The sequence below is a fragment of the Saccopteryx leptura genome, chromosome 11 (assembly GCF_036850995.1).
Source record: "Saccopteryx leptura isolate mSacLep1 chromosome 11, mSacLep1_pri_phased_curated, whole genome shotgun sequence".
NCBI lineage: Eukaryota > Metazoa > Chordata > Mammalia > Chiroptera > Emballonuridae > Saccopteryx > Saccopteryx leptura.
Genome location: NC_089513.1, coordinates 79331404 through 79354061, shown reverse-complemented (window position 1 = coordinate 79354061; position 22658 = coordinate 79331404). Strand labels below are relative to the sequence as shown.

Here is a 22658-nt window from a genome sequence, read left to right as displayed (position 1 = left end):
AATTTCGCCTCTTGGTCGTTTGCCAGATAATCAGCTGTGATGTTCAGCGAAGGTGTCTCTGCAGTTCAGTTGATTTCAGAAGAGATTTATTATTATTATTATTATTATTATTATTTTGTATTTTTCTGAAGTTGGAAACGAGGAGAGACAGTCAGACAGACTTCCGCATGCGCCCAACTGGGATCCACCTGGCATGCCCACCAGGGGGCGACGCTCTGCCCACCAGGGGGCGATGCTCTGCCCCTCCGGGGGGTCGCTCTGCCGCCACCAGAGCCATTCTAGTGCCTGGGGCAGAGGCCAAGGAGCCATCCCCAGCGCCCGGGCCATCTTTGCTCCAATGGAGCCTCGGCTGCGGGAGGGGAAGAGAGAGACAGAGAGGAAGGAGAGGGGGAGGGATGGAGAAGCAGATGGGCGCTTCTCCTGTGTGCCCTGGCCAGAAGAGATTTTTTTTTAAAGATGGGAAAGGTATTAGTTGAGTCAAACTGAAGCGACTATTTCAAGTTCCAGAAGGAAGGCAGAGAAGGAAAGAAAATAAAAATAAAAATAAATCAGCGACCGGTCCTAGCCCGTAAAAATGGAGTGAAGAAGACGGAACCCCCAAACGCAGGTGCCTGGTGGGGTAGCCGACATTTGTGGCACTTTCTCCACCATCAGCATGTCCCCCCCCCCCCCGGCGGTACCTGAAACGTGGATGTGCCTGGAGGACTAGGAGGGTGGTGACCCCATAGCTGGTGAACAGCCAGAGGGAAGGGGGTTTGTCCAGAGTGTGACGTCTTCAATCCCTGTTGCAACAGACAAGCCGAGTCCTTTAAACGGAAAACCACTTAGCTTGGTGCTGTGTAGAAAGAGGGTATCTTATTGGTCACCTAGAATTTCCCTTCGAGGAAAAAAAGAGAACAAGGTACTGGATCATTTTTAGATATTTCTAAGAGGAAACGAGCTATGCTGGAGAAGCAACAAGAGGCAGGCAGAAGAGCCCTTTCTACTGCAGAAGGCAAATTAATAATATATGCGATCCTCATTCTCTCACATGGGGTCTCCTATCTGATGCTTTTTCGTGCCTTGACTTGCTTAACAGATGCTTCAGGCAGAAGGCACTGAAAGATGAATGATGGATCTTTATAAAGTAAAAAATAAAATAAAATAAAAGTGTACCTTAACATAGAAAAGTAAAGAAAAGGTGAATTTTTAGAGGGATGAAGTTTCTGCTTTCTCAATCGAAGGAGAGAGAAAACAGTGCGTCGAGACGTGTGAAGATTTTTGTTAACAGATCGCCTAATAAACAGAGAAAAGATCTTGGGGGGGCGGGGTGTTTCCTCTGCGGTATTATGAGCTCTAACCCTAGGAAATAATTATTTCTAAATCCAATAAAGAGGGAGGACAAGTGACTTGCCCCCCTGGACCGTGATGAGGTTATGAGAACGTCTTTTCACTGTCGTTTTTCCTTCCGGGTGTTTGGATCGTTAGGAGTTAAAAGTTTAAATATTTACGCTATGCAACTCAAACAGCTGGGCCCTCCCTCCCCCCTCTGACTTCATTCCAAACTGTCCGTTCAGTGTAAGTAGTACAGCATTAAGAAACAGAGAAAATAACTTGGTTTTCAGGTCACAAATCAAGTCAGCAAGGCTGAGCCGTTGCCGAGGACTGTGTGGTCTCTGTGGATCGGCATTCGGGAAACTCCAAAAGCTAGCAGATATGAAAGCACTTTCTGTGGTGGGATCCTTCTATTTATAATAGCGCCACGAAGTAAGGAGAACAGTATGTCCAAGAATCACATGTGCAGATGTCATCTGTGGAAGGCGCTCTTAACCACTTTCAGATAAATTATGTGACTGGGATGTTAGGGAAAACATCCTCCTCTATGTCTGGCTTATACGCTGAAGGGTGCCAAGGATGTCTTCGAGGGTGGACAAGCCTCCGCCCCCCCCCCCCAGTCATCTCCAAAACATCTCTAAAAACTAAAAACATAACTTAGAATTTTAAATCTTCTAGTAGAGCTTTTTCGGAAGATGTTGCTACTTTGAATGCCCTGCCCTCTACAACCTGAGTTAAAATAGTGAGTGCTTGCCCTGCGAACAGCGTCCAGCAGAGGGTCAGGCCTCTCCTCCGGCCAGGCTGTTCGTCTAAGTACTTGGCACAGAAAAAGTCTAGAGCTGCCAAACAGAAGATTGTCTTTAACTCTTTGAGGTGTGCCATTCAGACTTCCAAACTGAGGGAAAGGTAGCATCGTAGAAAGGACAACATATTGGGTCTCAAAAGACCTGGTTCAAGTTACTGGGCAGTTTGATTTATAAGACAAATTAACCTGCCACACAGAGATGATGCTAATAATGGGGATGAGGATGAGGAGGGGGTTGTCGTGGTGGTGGTGACGGTGATAATGATGGTGATGGTGATGGTGGTGGTGGTGGTGATGACAATGGTGGTGATGTTAATAGTGATGATGGTGGTCATGGTGACAGAGGTGGTAATGATGGTGATGGTGGTGGTGGTGGTGGTGGTGATGATGATGATGACAATGGTGGTGATGTTAATAGTGATGATGGTGGTCATGGTGACAGAGGTGGTAATGATGGTGATGGTGGTGGTGGTGGTGGTGGTGATGTTAATAGTGATGATGGTGGTCATGGTGACAGAGGTGGTAATGATGGTGATGGTGGTGGTGGTGGTGGTGGTGATGATGATGACAATGGTGGTGATGTTAATAGTGATGATGGTGGTCATGGTGACAGAGGTGGTAATGATGATGATGTGCTGATGGTGATACTAGTGACGATGGCGGTAGTCATGGTAACAATGGTGGTGATGATGGTGGTCATGGTGATCTGATGACAATGGTGATTGTGGTCCTCTCCCTAAAAAGTGTTACTAAGAAGTCAAAGGAGATGAGGTAATGGAAAATCATTAAGGACGTACTACGTAAGGGTCCGTGACTATTTAAGCGTGATTTCCTCAGCTGCCCCGGCGTCCCGCGTCGACTCAGTTCCCCTCTCCAGCTCCCGGCCTGGGATGGGCACGGACACAGCTGACGAGAGCAGAGCCGCGCCGCGGACGCTGTGCGCCCCGGGCGCCTGCCTGGGAACACCGCGGCGCCTGGCTCGTGAATTAACAAGCCTGGCGGCTATCTGATCTCCACCGGGTGACCAGGGCAGGTCTCGGAATAACCCCAGCGCTTGGCTCAGAATAAGGAAGTGATTTCCTCCCCATTCTTTCATGGCTTGCACCCATCTGGGCTCCCTCTGAAAATTCTTTGAGTATTGTCATATGGGCAGGAACGCTGTGGGTGAAGCATTTTTTCTTTAACAGTATCTGTAACAATGTTAAGAGCCCTTGGGTAAATAAATACTTACTTGCAGTCAACATACCCTAGTTACTGCCTCTCCATCTATATGTGTTAAAATGTTTCTGATTTAAAGATAACACCCACTGAAATTTGAATTCTATATGCATTACAGCGTTTAGGGACAGTAATAAATAATTAAGATTTTAAATGAAACCTTCACAATGTCCCCCGTTAGAGGTGGGGTTTTTTTGGTTATGTTTTGTTTTGACTTTCATTGCTTTTTAAGTATTTTTCAGTGGCCAAGCCTCCTGGAGAAAATCATGATCGTGTGTGTGTGTGTGTGTGTGTGTGTGTGTGTGTGTGTGTAAATACTATATGTTAATGTGCACATTACTTGTACAGGAGACAAACATTAGCTCAGTTGCTTAATCCTATACGGGGCAGAGTACCAGTTAGCAGGATCAAGCCAGTGTAAGCCATTTGACACATACGTATTGAGCACCAGTTGATAGAAGTTATAACCAGGGAACAGAACCGATTGGCTAAGATTGGCAGTGGAACCGGCTGCCACCGGGTGGATCAGGAGTGGATCAACCCAAATCGACCCCACTCCTGGAAAGACAACTGCCTGCCTCTGTCCAGTCTGCAAGATTAGACTGGGTCTCACAGATGAACCTTTGCAATTGACTTCATGATGGAGAGCTCCAGCCATGAACTCCAGCTAAGCAAAACGTCATCCCAAAGAAAAGCAGCTCCGTTCTTCTCCTCGGTACACAAAAAACCAAAAAACCCCTATTATTATTATTATTATTATAGTTTTAATTTTGGTCATAAAAAGATGAGAAATTTGGGGGTTTTTGGTTTTGGGTTTGTTGGGGGTTTTTGTAATATAGAATTATCTGATAATCTTATTATTATATTACTTCTGGGCCCACAAAGCCTAAAATATTTACTATCTTTACAGAAACAGCCTGGCGACCCAGGGTCTAGGTCAACGACTTCGAAATCACTTTGCCTCCTAGGTAGTTGAGTGTCTCTTACCCATCTCTCCCTCCATCCCGTCCCTGCCCCTTTCTTGGGGCTGTTTTCATTGTCAAATCCCCATTTAAGAGGGGATTCCCCCCCCCCCACTGATTGTTAATTAAGCGTTCTTTTAAAGAAAATGTATGTCACCCTACGACACTGCTGTGTCATAACCAAGGGGAAGGATGACAAAAAAAATCAGGGGTCCAGGACAAACTGGAGGGCAGCCCCGGAGTGGGGGCAGAGGAGGCGACAGACAGCACGGAAGGGAGGAACGCAGTGAGACCGTGCGTGGGCGTGGGGAGGGGGTCTGCTCTCCCAGACCGTGCGTGGGCGTGGGGAGGGGGTCTGCTCTCCCAGACCGTGAGTGGGCGTGGGGAGGGGGTCTGCTCTCCCAGACCGTGCGTGGGCGTGGGGAGGGGGTCTGCTCTCCCAGACCGTGCGTGGGTGTGGGGAGGGGGTCTGCTCTCCCAGACCGTGCGTGGGTGTGGGGAGGGGGTCTGCTCTCCCAGACCGTGCGTGGGCGTGGGGAGGGGGGGGACTGCTCTCCCAGACCGTGAGTGGGCGTGGGGAGGGGGTCTGCTCTCCCAGACCATGCGTGGGCGTGGGGAGGGGGGGGACTGCTCTCCCAGACCGTGAGTGGGCGTGGGGAGGGGGTCTGCTCTCCCAGACCGTGCGTGGGTGTGGGGAGGGGGTCTGCTCTCCCAGACCGTGCGTGGGTGTGGGGAGGGGGTCTGCTCTCCCAGACCGTGCGTGGGTGTGGGGAGGGGGTCTGCTCTCCCAGACCGTGCGTGGGCGTGGGGAGGGGGGGGACTGCTCTCCCAGACCGTGAGTGGGCGTGGGGAGGGGGTCTGCTCTCCCAGACCATGCGTGGGCGTGGGGAGGGGGTCTGCTCTCCCAGACCGTGCGTGGGCGTGGGGAGGGGGTCTGTTCTCCCAGACCGTGAGTGGGCGTGGGGAGGGGGGCTGCTCTCCCAGCCCGTGCACCAATCGGACAAGGGAAGCACACACAGGGTGCCCAGGGCCCTGCCACTCACACCTCTGCCTCAGTCACCGGGCGCTCCTTCCTGGTGGCCTCCTGGGATGAGCTGAAGCCCTTGGTCCTCTCTGCACAGTAAGGGCTCGAGGCCGTGTTCCTGGCTTTTCCTCCCTCGCCCCCACAAGTCTGCCCACTCCCCAAGGAGTGCCACTGCCAGGCCCCAGGGCACCAGCCATGCTGCACGGGATTAATGGAGCCTGCACCGTCCCCACCGTCCCCAAGTGGTGCTCCTGCCCATGGCCCCTCATTCCTCATCGGGAAGGCAGACTGCTGTGCGTCCACTCGACCTGCATGTTAATTGGAGGACAAAGAAAGCCTTTTCGAAACAGGCCCCCAGGACACACCCAGGCACGTTCAGTGGGGCCACTACGCTCCCTCGGTTGCTAAGCGTTAGAAGGAACGGCAATGTTTAACTCCACTGGAGCCTCTCTGGGCAGCTCTGGCCCCGCCAATGGGAGGCGTCTCGCTGCTAAAAGCGCCAGGAACCGTCGTGCGCTGTCCGTGGGAATATAAAACGGTGCGGCCGCCACAGAGGACAGGGTGGAGGCGCCTCGAAAAACGAAAGACAGAACGACCAGGTGACCCAGCCATTCCACATCGGGGCGCAGACCCACGGGAATCGAGGGCAAGGACTTGAAGAGATCTGTCTGTAACAGCTACGTTCACAACAGCCAAACATTGTTCCCAGCTTGGGAAGCGGCCCAAGTGTCCATCTGTGGATGAATGGATAAACAAAATGTGGTGTGTCCACACAGCGGAATACTACTCAGCCCGGCAAAGGAAGGGCAGTCTGACACCTGCTATAGGAGGAACCGTGAGAACATCGGGGTGAGTGAAACACGTGATCACGAACGACAACTACATCGTGGCTCCACAGGAGTGAGGCGCCCAGAGCGGTCACATCCACAGAGACAGGGTAGAAGGAGGTTCCCGTGCCAGGGGGAGAGGGGGTGGGAGCTGTTGATGGTGGTTTCAGTTTTACAAGGTGGGAAGAGCTCAGGAGATGGGTGCCCGGCAGTGAGGGTGCCCCTAACGCTACTGTGCGTTTTACCACTTAGAGAAAAGGCGAAAGGAGTCGGGAAGAGGACAGGTGCAGCAGAACACAGGAGAGCGCCCGGCAGCTCCTGGGCGTCTACGGAACTTGCCTTCTCTTGAGCCGCCGTGTAAATGTCACAGTAGGAAACAGTCTCCACGGGGGTGACACAGGCTGGGCCCAAGGCTGGGCCCATCGGACACCGTCTTAGGAGGACCGTTGACTTCCTGGCAGGATGTGGGTGTTCTTTCCCCCCCTTTCCGCCTAGCTGGCGACCAGCCTGGGAACCCGCGTCCATCCTTGGTGATGAGCACGTCCTGAGGCTCCTCCCGGGAGGACCAGCAGGGTCGGAAGAGGCGGCCCCCTCAGAGGCTGCTGAGCTCCTTGGGGAGGGAAGACTTGTTCTCTCGTTCGTCCAGGGACGTCTGTGGAATGTCTGTCCCACGTCAGGCGCAGTTGTGTTCAGCTCTTGGGATCAGCAGGTGAAATAGCAGAGCTCCGGCCCTTGAGAAGTTACATTGTAGTGGAGGGAGATAGACTGTAGCCGAACGAGTGAAAATGTGATACATCAGGTGGAAAGATGTGATACATCAGGTGGAAGATGTGATACATCAGGTGGAAGATGTGATACATCAGGTGTTCGGGGAAAGAGCAGGGGCATTGAGACAGAGCCCGGTGGTCAGGGAAGAGCTCAGGGATCAGTGCCCAGAGGCGTGAAGGAGATGCAGGTCTGACCTGGACAAACGGGAGAGAATGTCCCAGAAAGAGCCAGGGGGCGACTGCGGTGGCAGCTTGATGTGAGCATGCAGGGAGCAGAATTCTGGGGGTCCTCATAAAGCCTTACAGACCCTTGTGAGGATCTGCAGTTTTGCTCTGTGGGAGTCACTGAGCAAGTGACACACGGTGATTCGCTTTTCAAAAAGAACATCCTGACTGTTGTCTTGGAAATGAAGTCATAAAAGACAAAAGCAGGGAGGCCAGTTAGGAGATGGTTGCAATAACCCAGAAGGGGTGACGGGGACCTCAGCGGGTCTGACACTGACTTTGGGAGCCTGCTGGAGGAGTCGGCTTGGGGGCTGGGGTAGAGGATTGGGGCGATGGGGACTTGGCAGGCCAGTTTGGGACAGCGGAGTTAGTAGTGTAGCTATGAACAGTCGACGACTTCATGAAGCCCCATGCCAAGTACCCAGCACGGTGGGCAGTCAGGAGGCGTCTGGTGAACGTTGACCCTAACGCATCAGAGACGTAAGCAAACATCATTCACAGACTGAGCTCCGGCGTATGGGGATTGTGCTGTATAACCCACCGGGGCCCTTCCCTAAACCTGGGGGGAATTCAAGAATGCAGTGCAAGCTGTTCATGAACACTGAAGGCACATTGAAGGGGAGGTCAGAGGGGAGGGCTGGGTAATCCAGGCAGGTTTCTTGGAGGAGAGCTGGAAGAGACCTCTGCTCTTCACAGAAAGAAAGCACGGCATCAATCCCTTTGCTAAACTCACTCCGCTCCTCCCCTCCCCCAGGGGAGCTGTATCCGCCTCCCCCAGTCAGTCACAGGGCCACTCAACAATCACAGGAGCAGACAGCACGTTGCTCTTGTTCTAAGACAAATCCGCCCCCAGCGATGTCTTTGGTCACTTCTGTGAATTCTAATCCTGGGGAGAGTGGTTCTTCCTCCTGTAAGACAGTCCTCAGAAACCACAAACAGGACATATTTACACGCCAGCGACTGTCCAAACACTGGAACTAGCCCGTCAAATGTTTGTACTCCACCTGGCACTTAAGCCACACGCTGCCTCTCCGTGTGCTCTGAGTGGGGAAGGGCCTGCCTGTCTCAATTAGCATCGGAAGTTCAGGGGCACGTGGCCCACAGCTGGGGAACTCAAATCCCTCCTTGGACAGGGCTCCCAGGACTTGAGAGGCCCTCGGAGGGGGAGGAGGGAGGGGAGGGGAGGAGGGGGGAGGGGGAGGAGGGGGAGGAGGGGGAGGAGGGGAAGGAGGAGGAGGAGGGGGAGGAGGAGGAGAGGCCAGTGCCGGAGGGGATGGCTTCAGTCTGACTTGGGCACGCTCTTGAGTACAGAATAGGGTTCAGTTTGTCTTCCTCAGGGAGTCCCTTGAGGCAGGCTGAGGAAGGGTCAGTAACACCCAGAGCCATCTGTCCCCAGGCCTGTCCCAGCCTCTCCCCACTGCGGCTATGAAAACACAGCAGGGCTCAGGTAAAGTTATCTCCTGGGGCTGCTCAGAGCTCTCCTCAGGGTCAGCGTCAGCGACTTGCTTAAACCAGAGCCCCTGCCTCCGTCACCCCTGCTGTGAAATTTTCACCTCCAGGGGCCTCAGCTCCAGTGACCTATTTCCAGTGTGACAGCGGATGACACTTGGGGGAGGGGGAGTGAAGAATGCATTCACTGTTGACGTGGGGATCGTGCAGCCCTGATGACAGAGGGTGACCGTGCTCTGTCCCGTGGTCACAGCCCCTCTCCTGGCTGGCAGGGATAAGGACCGTGTGTGAGCAGAGAAGGGCAGAGGGACCCAGGCCAAGCCAGACGCCTGCTCCCGCAGCGGCCCTGTGGGCTGGGCCAGCTGTGGGCGGGATCGGTGTCCACTTTCTCCTCCACAGTGAGGCTCTGCGAGGACCCCGGGGAAGACCCAGTATCCCAGCCCCCCCCCAATTCTGCATAAACTGTGTGACGGTGGGAGGGGCAGTGTCGGCTGTGAAAGGGCCACTTAGGAGGCACAGGGGTCCTGGACCCCAAAGCCAGCTGGCACCTGGCCCAGCCGTGGACACACATGCCCAGTTCACAGCCAGGCAGCTGCAAGGTGAGGGCCGGCACCCCGTATGGAGGGGGCCCTCGGGGGGCAAGGGAGCCTCAGACACCCCTCCGAATCCTTCCTGCCCCGAGGTTCTCTGCCGCTCTCTCCCGCTCTGTGAGAACAGCCATGACCACTAGTCAGTCAGCCTCACAGAGACGCTGGACTCTAAAATAACGCCCATGGCGACCGTGAAGACAGACAAACAGCCACAGGGCTCGAAGTCATTGCCGGACTCTAAAATAACGCCCATGGCGACCGTGAAGACAGGGCTCGAAGCCACTCCCTGACATAGATTGCTCCTCCTGTAACTCCTCCTCAACTCACCTCCGGAAGCAAACAGCCTCGACTGCCTGCACCAGGGAGGGGGCGAGCTCAGGAAGGATTTTTGCGGGAGGGTGGTGCTAGGAGGGAAAGGGATCAGACAGAGTCTGTGTCACGATGGCTCTGGCCTAGAGCTGAAAGGGACGTGGAAATAATTTAAAGGGGTACCTTAAGAAGAAGTGTTTTAAAAGTATGACTGACTGGATTAAAGCAGGTTTAAAAAATATCTTTTCGACAGTTAAGAGGCGATTATTCACGTGGTCCAATCAGGAACCTGGGGGTTGCTTCGAATTAGAACAATCCCGGGAAGGTTTATGTACAAAGAGGTGGGCTACAGAGGCCCGGGCAGCCGGTGGGACCCAGAGGGCGCTGTCGGCCAGCTTTGTGGCTGGGACTGCAGGACAGGAGAGGTGGTGGATCCTGCGCAGGGAGAGCTGTGGGGAGGGTGTCTGGGGGCAGGAGGGGGCCGTCCCCATCTGTAGGGACACGGCCAGCCCACCACAGTGACCTCACAAGGAGAGTCCCACTTCCTCCCCTTTGTCCTCTCTCCCCTTGTGACTTCCCATGGGCCAAACCCAGCTGGACATTGAAGAGCAGGGCATCCGCTGATATGGTCCCTACAGGGAGCCCCCAGGGCAGAAAGCCGGAGGGACGGGGAGAACGGGCAAGAAGGGGCTGCCTGGGGACACAATGTAGATCAATCAGCTCCGGGGACCTCACAGACAGATCTCCCGTCTTGTGTTTCCCGGGTAATGAGAGGGAAGGGAAGGGGTTTGCTCGGAAGGGAAAGTCCAGTTAGAACCTTAAAGAAGCAGGTCTGCATCTCAGGGGCCTGGCCTCGTATTCACACACACACACACACACACACACACACACACACACACATGACACTGCATATACACACACACACACACACGACACTGCATATACACACACAGACACAGACACACAGATACACAGAGACACACACACAGGCACACACACAGACACACACACAGATACACAGACACACACACACAGACACACACGGCACTGCATACACACAGACACACACACACTGATTGTGTCAATCTCGTCTATGTTCACTGTGCATCGTTTTACTTATTCTAATATCTTCGTCTGATGATAGTTATTCAACTGAAGTTACACTGTTTACTTTCAGCCCCTTTGGGGTTCGATCTACAGGAATCAGTAAACTTCATGCGACACTAAAATGTTTGTTGGTCTAGAGTAGAGGCTCCCCAAAATGGGTCCTGAGGACCCCAAGGCTCCCCAAGACTCTCTCAAGGGGGTCCCCAAGGTCCTCAGTGATTTTTTAAAAAATATACAGGGATAGCCCTGGCCCGGGTGGCTCAGTGCAAGGAGCGTCGTCCCAGTACACTGAAGTCACAGGTTCGATCCCTGGTCAGGGCACATACGAGTGCACAACCAAATGGAACTAAGTGGAATGAGTTGATCTCTCTCTCTCTCTCTCTCTCTATTTCTCTGTCTCTCCCTCCCCCCCTTTCCTCTCTCTCTAAAATCAATTAAAATATATATATATAAAAGGGTTTAATCTAGAGCAGTGGTCCCCAACCTTTTTTGGGCCATGGACCGGTTTAATGTCAGAAAATATTTTCACTGACCGGCCTTTAGGGTGGGACGGATAAATGTATCACGTGACTGAGACAAGTGTCAAGAGTGAGTCTTAGACGGATGTAACAGAGGGAATCTGGTCATTTTTAAAAAATAAAACATCGTTCAGACTTAAATATAAATAAAACGGAAATAATGTAAGTTATTTATTCTTTCTCTGCAGACCGGTACCAAATGGCCCATGGACCGGTACCGATCCATGGCCCAGGGGTTGGGGACCACTGATCTAGATTGTGTTATATCTATATAAACATGCTTACACATAAAGACATATAAAATACAAAATGTATTTTACAGATTATGTCATTGTCTAATGGGCCTTGAGACCAAAAAATTGAGAACTAATGGTCTAAATTACATTATTGCAGAAAATGGCCTCTCCCCTTAATTTGATAATAACATAGGGGAAATCCGACCTCGGGCCTCTGGGTAGGAGGGAACTGCCTGCCGCCCGTAGGGCATCGTTCCACCGCTCTGCTGACCGGGTCCCTTGGTGGGGAGGCTGGAGGTGGGGAGGGGCAGGGGGACCCCTTCAGCACCCCCAAGACACTCATTCCTGGGGACACAATGTAGATCAGTCAGCTCCAGGGACCTCACAGACAGATCTCCCATTTTGTGTTTCCCGGGTAATGAGAGGGAAGGGAAGGGGTTTGCTCGGAAGGGAAAGTCCAGTTAGAACCTTAAAGAAGCAGGTCTGCGTCTCAGGGGCCTGGCCTCGTATTCACACGCACACACACACACACACACACACACACACGGCACTGCATACACACACAGACACACACAGAGACACACACACAGGCACACACACACACAGACACACAGGCACACACACAGACACACACACAGACACACACACACGGCACTGCATACACACACAGACACACAGAGACACACACACAGGCACACACACACAGACACACACACACAGACACACAGGCACACACACAGACACACACACACACACACACACACACACAGACACACACACACAGACACACACACAGACACACACACAAGACGCTAAGGGTGTTGACCACACGGGCTCCCCACTGTGCAAGCAGATAAGTGTGAGCGTGGCAGAGAAACAGCCGCCTGTGATGCACACCCCCCCTCCCCGGAGGACCGACACCCCCCTCCCCGGAGGACCGTTATCTTTGGCACCAGACACGGGCAGAGGAAAACAGGGGAGCCCCGAGCAGGACCCCGCTGACCCTGTCAGACGGGAACGTCCTTCCTCAGGCGTGGCTCTGAGGCCAGTGAGCGCTCGTTCTCCAAGAGGAAAAGGTGGCAGAGGCCGCAGGGACAGTGAGTGGCTCTCACTCCTCAGCTGGTCAGTACTGATAGACTGTCCTCTGCACTCATTACCACAGAGGGTGCAATCCTGCAGGGGGCGCTGAGTGGTTCCTGACATCGGGGAGCGGGTCACCCCGTGAGAAGAAGGCGCCCGGCAGCTATGAGGGAAGGAAGGGACGAGAGTGAGTGTGCGTCTGCGTCCAGGGAGCCCAGGGCGAAGGGGTGGTGGAGACAGGAAGACGTCGTGGAAGGGCTGTCGTTTGCACAGGGATCTGCGGGCCAGGCAGGGTTCTTAAGAGAGAAACATCAGAGGTGGGACAAAGTGACCGGCAGTTCTCAGCAGGGACGTCCCAGGCAGGTGGACACGGCCTGAGCACGCAGGTGGAGGCGGGAACTGTCCCCTGTGAGTGTGGAGAGGAAGCTTGGTGACCACGTTGTCCATACTCTTCCCCGGACAGGTGAGGACGCCGAGATCACAAAGGCAGGGATTTGCCCTGGGTTTTCTTTTTTTTTTTTTTTTTTTTTTTTTGTATTTTTCTGAAGCTGGAAACGGGGAGAGACAGTCAGACAGACTCCCGCATGCGCCCGACCGGGATCCACCCGGCACGCCCACCAGGGGCGACGCTCTGCCCACCAGGGGGCGATGCTCTGCCCACCAGGGGCGACGCTCTGCCGCGACCAGAGCCACTCTAGCGCCTGGGGCAGAGGCCAAGGAGCCATCCCCAGTGCCCGGGCCATCTTTGCTCCAATGGAGCCTTGGCTGCAGGAGGGGAAGAGAGAGACAGAGAGGAAGGAGGGGGGGTGGAGAAGCAAATGGGCGCTTCTCCTATGTGCCCTGGCTGGGAATTGAACCCGGGTCCCCCGCACGCCAGGCCGATGCTCTACCGCTGAGCCAACCGGCCAGGGCCTGCCCTGGGTTTTCTATCGGAAGAACCAAAACAGAAGGGTGTCTCAACTGAAAGTCCAAGGCTCTCTTTTCAGGGGTTGTTCTTGGACACCGAGCCTGACCACGAGAGTTTAGGGCTGAAATCGCGGGGATGAGGGGGGCAGAGGGTTCCGGAACCCCACCGTAGAGCCAAGGGGGCGCTGGATTTTACAGTGTGATTCTTAAGCACTTCCTAAATCAGAAAGTCAGAAAGATGAAGAAAGGATGATTGGTCAGCTCGGCAAATGACACATTAGCCCATGTGAACAGCTGGGCGGGGAGGAGCAGGCGGGAGTGGAGGGGTGGGGGGCCTGGCACCTGCTCCTGAGGGGCCTGACGCAGCCCACACAGGACGGTCACAGAGCAGAGAAGGGCTTTCCCAATCAGGGCGTTAGATCTGCTGTTCACGTGGGTATCAGACATCCCAGTTGTGGGAAGGGATTATCCGTTACCTCTCTCCAGGACGACTCAACGAGGGCTGTCAAGAGAAAAAGCCGGAATGCACCAGCATCGCAGGCCAAAGGAATATGTGAAAATATCATATAACTGGACGGAGGGGGTGGGGAGACAGTGGATAGAACCAGACCTCTGGGACCTGCCCACTGAAGCTCCCACCTGCCTTCGTGACGGGGTCTTCCGGCGAGTTCTGACGTCGGTGTCACTATCTGATGCTCTGATTCAGGAGGCTACACTGGTTGCCCCTTGGATGTCCTTCCAAGGAATTGGGGGTTTCACCAGCCTCGATCGGTGGGCCAGGGAACAGTCAGCCTGGCGTGCCCCAATCTGTTCCTACACCCCACACGGGCTTGGAAGGCTGCCCTTGGGAGAAAAGCAGGATACACTTCAGCTGTTGAAGGAAACCACCAGGTTCAGCGCTTCCGAAGTTCACACACTCTGTTCCGTGCCCCAGAAGTGAGCGCCGTTGCCCGCAGCACCCACGGGACTCCTGCTTCCAGAGCGCCCACCTCGCTGTCTGGGGCCAGCCTCACCCACTGCCCGGCTCCACCAGACGGCCCCACGGGACCTCCGTGCTGGCCTCTGGGTCTCCTGCCCTTCCCAGAAGGGGTTCCTGGGTCTAAATGACAGGTTGTTGGAATACTAGCTCTCCTTGGTCCCTGGGGGTGTTTTCAACTCACACTGACGTGTGGGCCGTGTCGGGGGTGGTCACCTGTGTTCAGCTTTCTCCTTTGGAAGGACCGTTTCTGTGAAACGGAAGGACCCAACACGTGAAAAAAGTCACAGAAAGCCTCTCACCAGCCGAGTTTTCTGTAATGTCCACACCAAGCTCTGGGCTTCACCATGTCCCTGGATGAGGTCACAAGGACTCAGCCCACGGACCTCTGAATGCTTTGATCGGTGAGGTTTGGGAACAGAAGCGTCCTGTTTTGGCAACAGGACGGACCTAAAAGGGAGTAAAGGGTGTTCTAACCGAGAGTGGAGACAGGGAGAGATGGACCGCCCAGGATGAGGACATCAGGGAACACAGCAGGGGCAGCGATTTGACAGGCAGCGTGGGGACGTGGGGACTAAGAGCCAGGACACCCCGGTCCCGATTTGACAGGCAGCGTGGGGACGTGGGGACTAAGAGCCAGGACACCCCGGTCCCGGTACAGACTCTTTCTGCGGTTACGTGGCCTTGGGCACGCCACTTAGCTTCTCTGGAATTTGTACCAGACAATCTAGTCAAGACGATCTATCCTGGTTGCGCAAGTCACGAAGCTCTGCCACCTGGCCCCTCCCCGCGTGCGTGTACCTGACGTCAAGAAAGAGTCTGTGCTAGGAAGTATGACGTACCCGTCACCAGGACAGGTCCCCAGAACACGAGCTTCCGATCCAACGAGGGACGCAAGCTCTGTGCCAGCCTCTCCCTGCCCACATTCCACGAGCTGTCTCCCTTCCTGAGGGGGAAGGTCAGGGGCATCCAGGTGACGGCACCCCCGTCATTCCCTTGGAGAGCTTCGGTCCCAAAGCTGGGATGCCAAGCGAGGAAATGGGAAGGCAGGAACTGAGAGCCACTCCATGGCTCCCGGGGTCCCCTGGCCTCTAGCTTAGTGTGTACACACCTTGCCCCCCTCCCCATCCACTCCCAAGTGTCAGGAAGACAATCAAAAGGGAGACCGATGGGGGGGAGGTAGAAAAAGAGCTTTACATTTTTAAATCGTCCCTGACTTGGAATAACAGCTTCTCAGAGCATCAGTTTTCCTGTCCGGCAAACGGGAACAGTAATCCAAAAGGGACTGTGCAAGGTTTACGTGCGGTGTTGTCTACAAAGGCCCCCGAGTCATCCACACAGCTTCTTCCCATCCTCGGAGACTTGAACGACGTTTTTCAACAGTCCCGTCCCTCGTCAGGGAGTGGTGGTGGCCCTGGGAAGGTGGCTGTTAGGGATGGAGCCGTAGGCAAAAGGACTTGAGAAAGGAGGTCGTGTAAGGAAACACGGAGCTGAGGCTTGGTCACTGGCCGAGCGTCCACGGAGACACAGCAGGGCCGAGCCTGCCGGACGGAAGACTGCAGGTCTGAGACAGACGGGACGGGAAGACCGCAGGTCTGAGACAGACGGGACGGGAAGACCGCGGGTCTGAGACAGACGGGACGGGGAGACTGCGGGTCCGTGACAGACGGGACGGGAAGACTGCAGGTCTGAGACAGACGGGACGGGAAGACTGCAGGTCTGAGACAGACGGGACGGGGAGACCGCGGGTCTGTGACAGACGGGACGGGGAGACTGCAGACGGGACGGGGAGACTGCAGGTCTGAGACAGACGGGACGGGAAGACCGCGGGTCTGAGACAGACGGGACGGGGAGACTGCGGGTCCGTGACAGACGGGACGGGAAGACTGCGGGTCTGGGACAGACGGGATGGGAAGACTGCGGGTCTGAGACAGACGGGACGGGAAGACTGCAGATGGGACGGGGAGACCGCGGGTCTGAGACAGACGGGACGGGAAGACTGCGGGGCTGAGACAGACGGGACGGGGAGACCGCGGGTCTGAGACAGACGGGACGGGGAGACCGCGGGTCTGAGACAGATGGGACGGGGAGACCGCGGGTCTGAGACAGACGGGACGGGAAGACTGCGGGGCTGAGACAGACGGGAGAGCAGAGCCACCATAGCCCTGCTGTGGTGCCCAGATGCCAAAACCCAGTGTTCGGACGTGTATCTAAAGTTGATTCAGTTGTGTCACCTTGGACGAGTCCCATTCACTCTCTCCAATCTCATTTTTGCATCCCTGAAACAGGAGTAAGGAGGCCGACGACAGGGTCATCGTTGGGGACAAATGATACACTGCTAATCGGGGCTCTGCCCCAGAACCCCACATATGAGAAGGCCGTCAATAAACTGGAGTGTCCACTGTGAGGACTGGCCCCTCCAGGGACGCACATAGTGACCAGAATACCAATCATGAGGACGCAGGAAGGGTGACGTGCTGGGCAGCCTGGAATGTTCATGTCACGGGGTGGACACCTTCTCTCCTCTGAAGGAATGTGTCCATGGGGACACTGAGTGCTCTCAGCTGGCTAGAGGACAGAGGGAGGTGGGTGTCTGGCGTCATCGTCTGTGACGAAGGACCCAGACCCTCAGGGCGGCTGAGGCAGCTCTTTGAGGTCTAAGGCAGAGATGGGTGACAGGGCTGTTGGACCCTCCTGTGCGTTGTGACCGGCTGACTAAGCGCTGCTCCCAGTGGCTCATGTTCTGGGTCTGTGGACACATCTCCCTGTCCCCACTGGACGTAGGTGTTTCTCATGTTGACACCCTAGGACAGGGGTCGGGAACCTTTTTGGCTGAGAGAGCCACGAACGCCACATATTTTAAAATGTAATTCCGTGAGAGCCGTACAACGACCCGTGTACGTGATGCATTATCCAATAAAAATTTGGTGTTGTCCCGGAGGACAGCTGTGATTGGCTCCAGCCACCCACAACCATGGACATGAGTGGTAGGAAATGAATGGATTGTAATACATGAGAATGTTTTATATATATATTTTTTTTTTCGTTTTTCTGAAGCTGGAAACAGGGAGAGACAGTCAGACAGACTCCCGCATGCGCCCGACCGGATCTACCCGGCACGCCCACCATGGGGCGACGCTCTGCCCACCAGGGGGCGATGCTCTGCCCATCCTGGGCGTCGCCATATTGCGACCAGAGCCACTCTAGCGCCTGAGGCAGAGGCCACAGAGCCATCCCCAGCGCCCGGGCCATGTTTGCTCCAATGGAGCCTTGGCTGCGGGAGGGGAAGAGAGAGACAGAGAGGAAAGCGCGGCGGAGGGGTGTTTTATATTTTTAACGTTATTTTTTTAATCAAAGATTTGTCTGCGAGCCAGATGCAGCCATCAAGAGCCACATCTGGCTCGCGAGCCATAGGTTCCCGATCTGTGCCCTAGGACGTTCCCAATGGGATCACTGATTGTCAGTCACTCTAAGACCCTCTCAAAGTGACTGAGCCCCCAGTTGAAGGGGAGGGGTGCCCCTGAAGCACTTCCCATTTAACATGTTCTCAAGACGCTAGGTATTCAGTGTTGCAGCTTCACAGTCAAGAAAACTGACCTGTGGTGGCGCAGTAGATAAAGCGTCAACCTGGACTGCTGAGGTCGCCGGTTCGAAACCCTGGGCTTGCCTGGTCAAGGCACATATGGGAGTTGATGCTTCCTGCTCCTCCCCCCTTCTCTCTCTCTCTCTCTCTCTCTCTCTCCTCTAAAATGAATTAAAAAAAAAAAAAACTGAGGTCTGGCCAGGGAGCCCTATTTAAGACCTCCCCTTAGGGTCGTTGTAGATGCCGGACCCATGCCGTTTCCACTCCCAAAGACTCTTCCTGTGGAGTGTTTTTGTATCAGACAGACCCTCACTTCACTAAAGGAGAGCTTTGCGTGTAGTTAAAATCCACCAAACAAGAAAAAACAACAGTTCCTCCCCCTCAAGATGAGACCTCTCTGAGACACACGGTTCCCCAGGGCACTTGCCGCGGGCAGCTGCCCCAACCCGCACGGCGCACGTGCGCGCACACACACACACACACACACACCTACACGCACACACACCGCGCACACATCTCTACACATGCCTAGCCGCCACCGCACGCACCGTGTCCGCGCCCAGCCTCTATTCCAGAGCCCGGGTCGCTGCAGGGCCTGTCCTGCGAGTGGGTCCCTATCCTCACCCTCAGGGTGCTCCCCCGGCGCCAGTTCCGCCAACGTCTCCAAGGCCGCCAGCCAGCGGGGCCAGGGAGCTGGGCGCCCACGCCCACGAGCAGCAGCAACAGGAGGCAGACCCGGGCTCAAGCAGCGGTCTAGCGGCCAGCTCCTCCGCCCGCCCCGCGGCGCTGCTGCCCGCGCGCTCCTCCTCCCCGCGCGCTCCCGGCCCCGCGCGCTCCTGCTCCGCGCGCCTGGCGCTCCCGGCCTCTCTGCCGGCCTCTCACCTTCACCGCGCGCGGCGGGCGCTGGGGACGGAGCTCCGGACTGAACGCCCCGCTGTCCCTGAGCCGAGGCGAGCTCGCCCTTCTGAGGAGCCGGGGCGCGGGTACTGCACGGGGACCAAGGCGCTCGCTCATACGCCGGAGCCCCCAGCGTCCGTGTCATGACGAGGGGCTGTCGTCTCTAGGTACGTGCACCGTGCTCTGCGCTCCTCTTTGCTCCCGGTTTTGCTCGCAGCCCCCGAGGTCTGCGTGTCAGGAGCCATAGGGACCCGGGTGTCCTGGGCTTCCCGCGCCCAGGGGCTTGGTGTCCGACCCTCCTTGAGGTTGCTGACAGGAAAGGACACGCGAACAGAACTGAGGTGCCCAGGGAGTAGGGGGGTGGGGTGGGGGGACCGGCCGAGGCAGAGGTGAGGAGCCCGGGGCAGTGCCCGGGTCGGGGGCGCTCGAGCCCCTGGATCCGCGCCCTGGGAATGGGGTCCAGGTGTCCTGGGAGCCCGGCCCAGGTTGGGGGTCAGGGATCACGTGCTCCAGCTGCCGGAATCGAGCATGGTGGTGGACCAGTCTCTTCCCGGCGTGTCTGGGTCCCAGGGGGCGGTGTACGTGGGGAGGTCCGAGAATTGGAAAGAGGGGCAGGGGGAAGCGTTGCACTAATGCCAAGCCGCGTCTGGAAAGGTGGAGGAGGGGTGACGAGCCTGAAGCCTGAACACCAGCGAGTTGGGGAGAGGTCTGGGGAGGGGTCTGGAGAGGAGAAGGCGCTGCCCCGGTCACCTCCAGACCACACCTCCTCTCCCTCCCCAAGGGAGCCAGCAGTGGGGGGGCAGCACCTCACTTTACAAGGGGGTGGTTGCAGTTCGATGTTCGAGGCGCGGGAGCCATCCAGATGTTAAGGTGGCAGAGAGCTTGGGCAGGTCCTCGTGAGCCGTGACAGCTCCCTGGGGAGAGGAGAGCGAGCAGAAAACCGGGAGCGCCAGGCTGACTATGTGGGGGGGAGGGGGGAGGGGGGAAGGCTCGTGCAGAGGGAAGATTGGCAGCTCGGTTCCGATCCTGGAGATCCCTAAGCGTTGCCGGAGCGACTGAGTGGGTGTGTGTAAGCTTTCCTCGGAAGCCGTCCTGGTTGTGGGAACCGCTGGGGCCCCACTCTCCTGCCCGCCCCCCACCTGTCCTCACATCCATGCACGTGGCTGAAGTTTACCAGGGACTCATCCTTGGCCCCGTTTCCAAAGGAATTGCACTTGGCCCTGTCTGTGGGGCTGGGCATCTGGGGTGGGCATTCACCCTTTGTTACCTGACACCCGATCATTTCTTCCTTTTCTTTTTTTTAATTTTTATTTTCTATCAGATCTGGGTCTGAGAAGGTTCTTCTCCTCCTGCCCTCCCCCCCCCCCGGCCCCCAGTATTCCTACTCACTTAGTTCCCCTCTTGACCTGCCCCTCCAGCCTTTCCGGACCTGCCCCTGAGGTGGCCCCCCCACCCCCACACCCCCGTGGTGTCACCATCCCGCGGGGTTCCAGCCGGGCTGTCAGCCCGGCACTCTCTAGGGACCCGTGGCCCCGGGCTGTTCCCCAGAGGCCCACTAAGAAGCAGCCAGGAGCTATCCTCCTCCTGGAGGAGCCAATTGCAGGGGTGTGTCTACCCAGGGTAACTGCTGTCAGAGGAAAGGCCTCCCCCTTGCCCACCTCCTCCCAGCCCAGCCCTCGGGGGTCAGCCTCCTGGCCTAGCCCCCCTCTGGTTCAGACCCTGCCGGGTCAGGGCGGTCCCCCAGGAAGGCCAGAGCAATAGCCTGTCCAGGACTGCTGCACCCAAACACCTGAAAACCTAAACACGGGAGACTGGTCAACACCCATGATGTGTGTGTGTGTGTGTGTGTGTGTGTGTGTGTGTGTGTGTTGCATTTTTTTCCCCAGAGACCCCGATTGGTGGTGTTTCTCTCTTCCTCTGACACTGCAGCGTGAGATTTTGCTGTGCGTGCTTTATCTTCAGCGTAACTGTGCAGAGACAGGGCACCCTGGGGTGCAGGGAGGCTGAAGGCAGACGCTGGGGACCGGGGGACCCGAACACAGGTTCCGGAAACGGCCCTCCTGCCTTCTGTCGGCTGCCGAGTGAAGTTGTTTCCAGCAGACCAGGGCCCGGAGAAGCCAGGGATACTGGGAAGGACATTGCACGGGTGTCGGTAGACATTGGTAGCTAAACTCAGGTCAACATTTCACCTGAGCGGTGAAGTCCATCGGTGTGGGGCTCCGCCCACAACCACCAGGTGTCCTCCCTACATCTGAGGTCACTAACTGGAAACCTCCCCGCTGGGGCAAAGCCTGGCAGCCCACCAGGGAGACCTACTGCGTGCTCACTTCCGAAGTAACCGAGTCGCCTGCCCGGCTCATACTTGGGATCTGAGGCGTGGACGACGGGCTCGCCCCTTGGTGTCGGGAGACAGAGACAGCCGTGGAGAGTGGGCAGCTTGCACGGTTCGTGTTCAACGGTCAGCTCAGGCCCACAACCGTCCCCGGAGGTGGAGAGTTTGTAAGCCAGTGTTATATTTTTACTGTTCACGGCCTTCGTCGGTGTAGGGAGAGAGAGAAAGGAAAAGCTGTCTTGTGTGCGTTCGGACAAGCAGCCAGCAGTCTAAGAAGCCGTCTCCTGTTCTCTCCGCGGGAGGACCGACCGGGTGGTGGAAGAGAAGGTGGGCTGTAGGCACTAGATGGACGCTGGGGGCAACGGCAGACCAGGGCCTGCCACCCGGGTTTCCTCCGTGCCGGTGGCTTCTGCTCGCCAACGGCTCCCGCGCCCAGGCTGTTTGCATCTGCCAAGCAGAGCTGTGTGTGCGCGGGAGGAGATAGACAGCTTGTGTTTGTGGCCGCTCAACCAGAAAAGAAGACAGACAATGAATGGAGGGGGGGGGATGGGGCTGGGGCTGGGGGAGGAGAGGGAGAGGCAGACCAGCCAGCAGCTGGGCGCACGGTGTTCCCCAAAGGCGAACCCCAGATGAGAGTTGGTGTCGTGAGGCAGCTGTGTATCCACGCCCTCCCCCCCCCCCCCGAGATTGCCAGAGAGATCCGTGCGGGAAGGAATCCAGGATGACTGTGTACCTGGGCGCGCCCCGCCCCTTTCGAAATCCATCGCCCTTCCCGCGGCTTCTCCGCACGTTTTCCCTTGAAAACGAAAACCACGTACATCGTGCGTCAGCCGAGCCAAAGCCCACGCACCACGTGTACCTGGAAGGAAGGAATGTCGAAAGGCGCACACGTCCCTCGCCTCTGGGTTAGTGGCCGAGGGTTTTTTTGGGGGTCACTGTACACTCATCCCACGTCAGTTTGGAGATGAGCCCGAGAAAGAGTAGATGTTTTTATCAGCTGTTTTGGGGCAGGCCTTCCAGAAAAGCTCATTTCCACACACGGTCTGCTGTGGATTGTTCTCTCCACCCCCACCCCTCCCCGGGAAGCCCCGGTCACCCCCGCTGTTGACCTGGAGCTGCGTTCCTTCCGTGGCACTGTGTGCAGGAGGTCTGAGTGTTGTCACACGCTCGTGACGCTAATTAAAAAAAGAAACTGGACTTCATCTCAGCAGGAAAAGCAAATGAGGTGTCATGTTCCTCCATGGCGTCCCTCGGCTGGACCAGGAGCGAGCGAGGTGTCGGGCAAAGGGACTCCCTGGCCTGCAACCATTTTTGTTTCTGAGGCGACTTGGAAGCCTGAGTCTGCGATTTGAATTAGGGGAGTGCTCATTCCCCCCCCCCCCAACCTAAATGCATGTTTTCTGAGCAGCTGTTCTGGGATCTGGCCAGAGCGAGGTCCCGAAAGAGATAAGAGTAAGGTCTCGCTTACGCTTTCCAGGGTGAGGACAGCGGGAGGGACCCTGTGCCGGACGAAGCGTGTGCTGTGCCCTGCGC

General features: G+C 56.2%; 1 protein-coding gene across 5 annotated transcripts in view; it reads left to right on the top strand.

Moving 5' to 3' along the window:
* The window catches only part of RIPOR2 (RHO family interacting cell polarization regulator 2), a 147187-nt gene that overhangs the window by 42333 nt on the left and 82196 nt on the right, over positions 1-22658 (top strand). Inside the window, exon 1 of one of the 5 annotated variants that reach the window (XM_066352654.1) lies at positions 18761-18960. The exons of the other annotated variants lie outside the window; for them this stretch is intronic. The gene's annotated coding sequence lies outside the window, so the exon portion shown is untranslated. Of the gene's footprint in view, positions 1-18760; positions 18961-22658 lie in introns of those variants that run through there. 5 annotated transcript variants of the gene reach the window in all.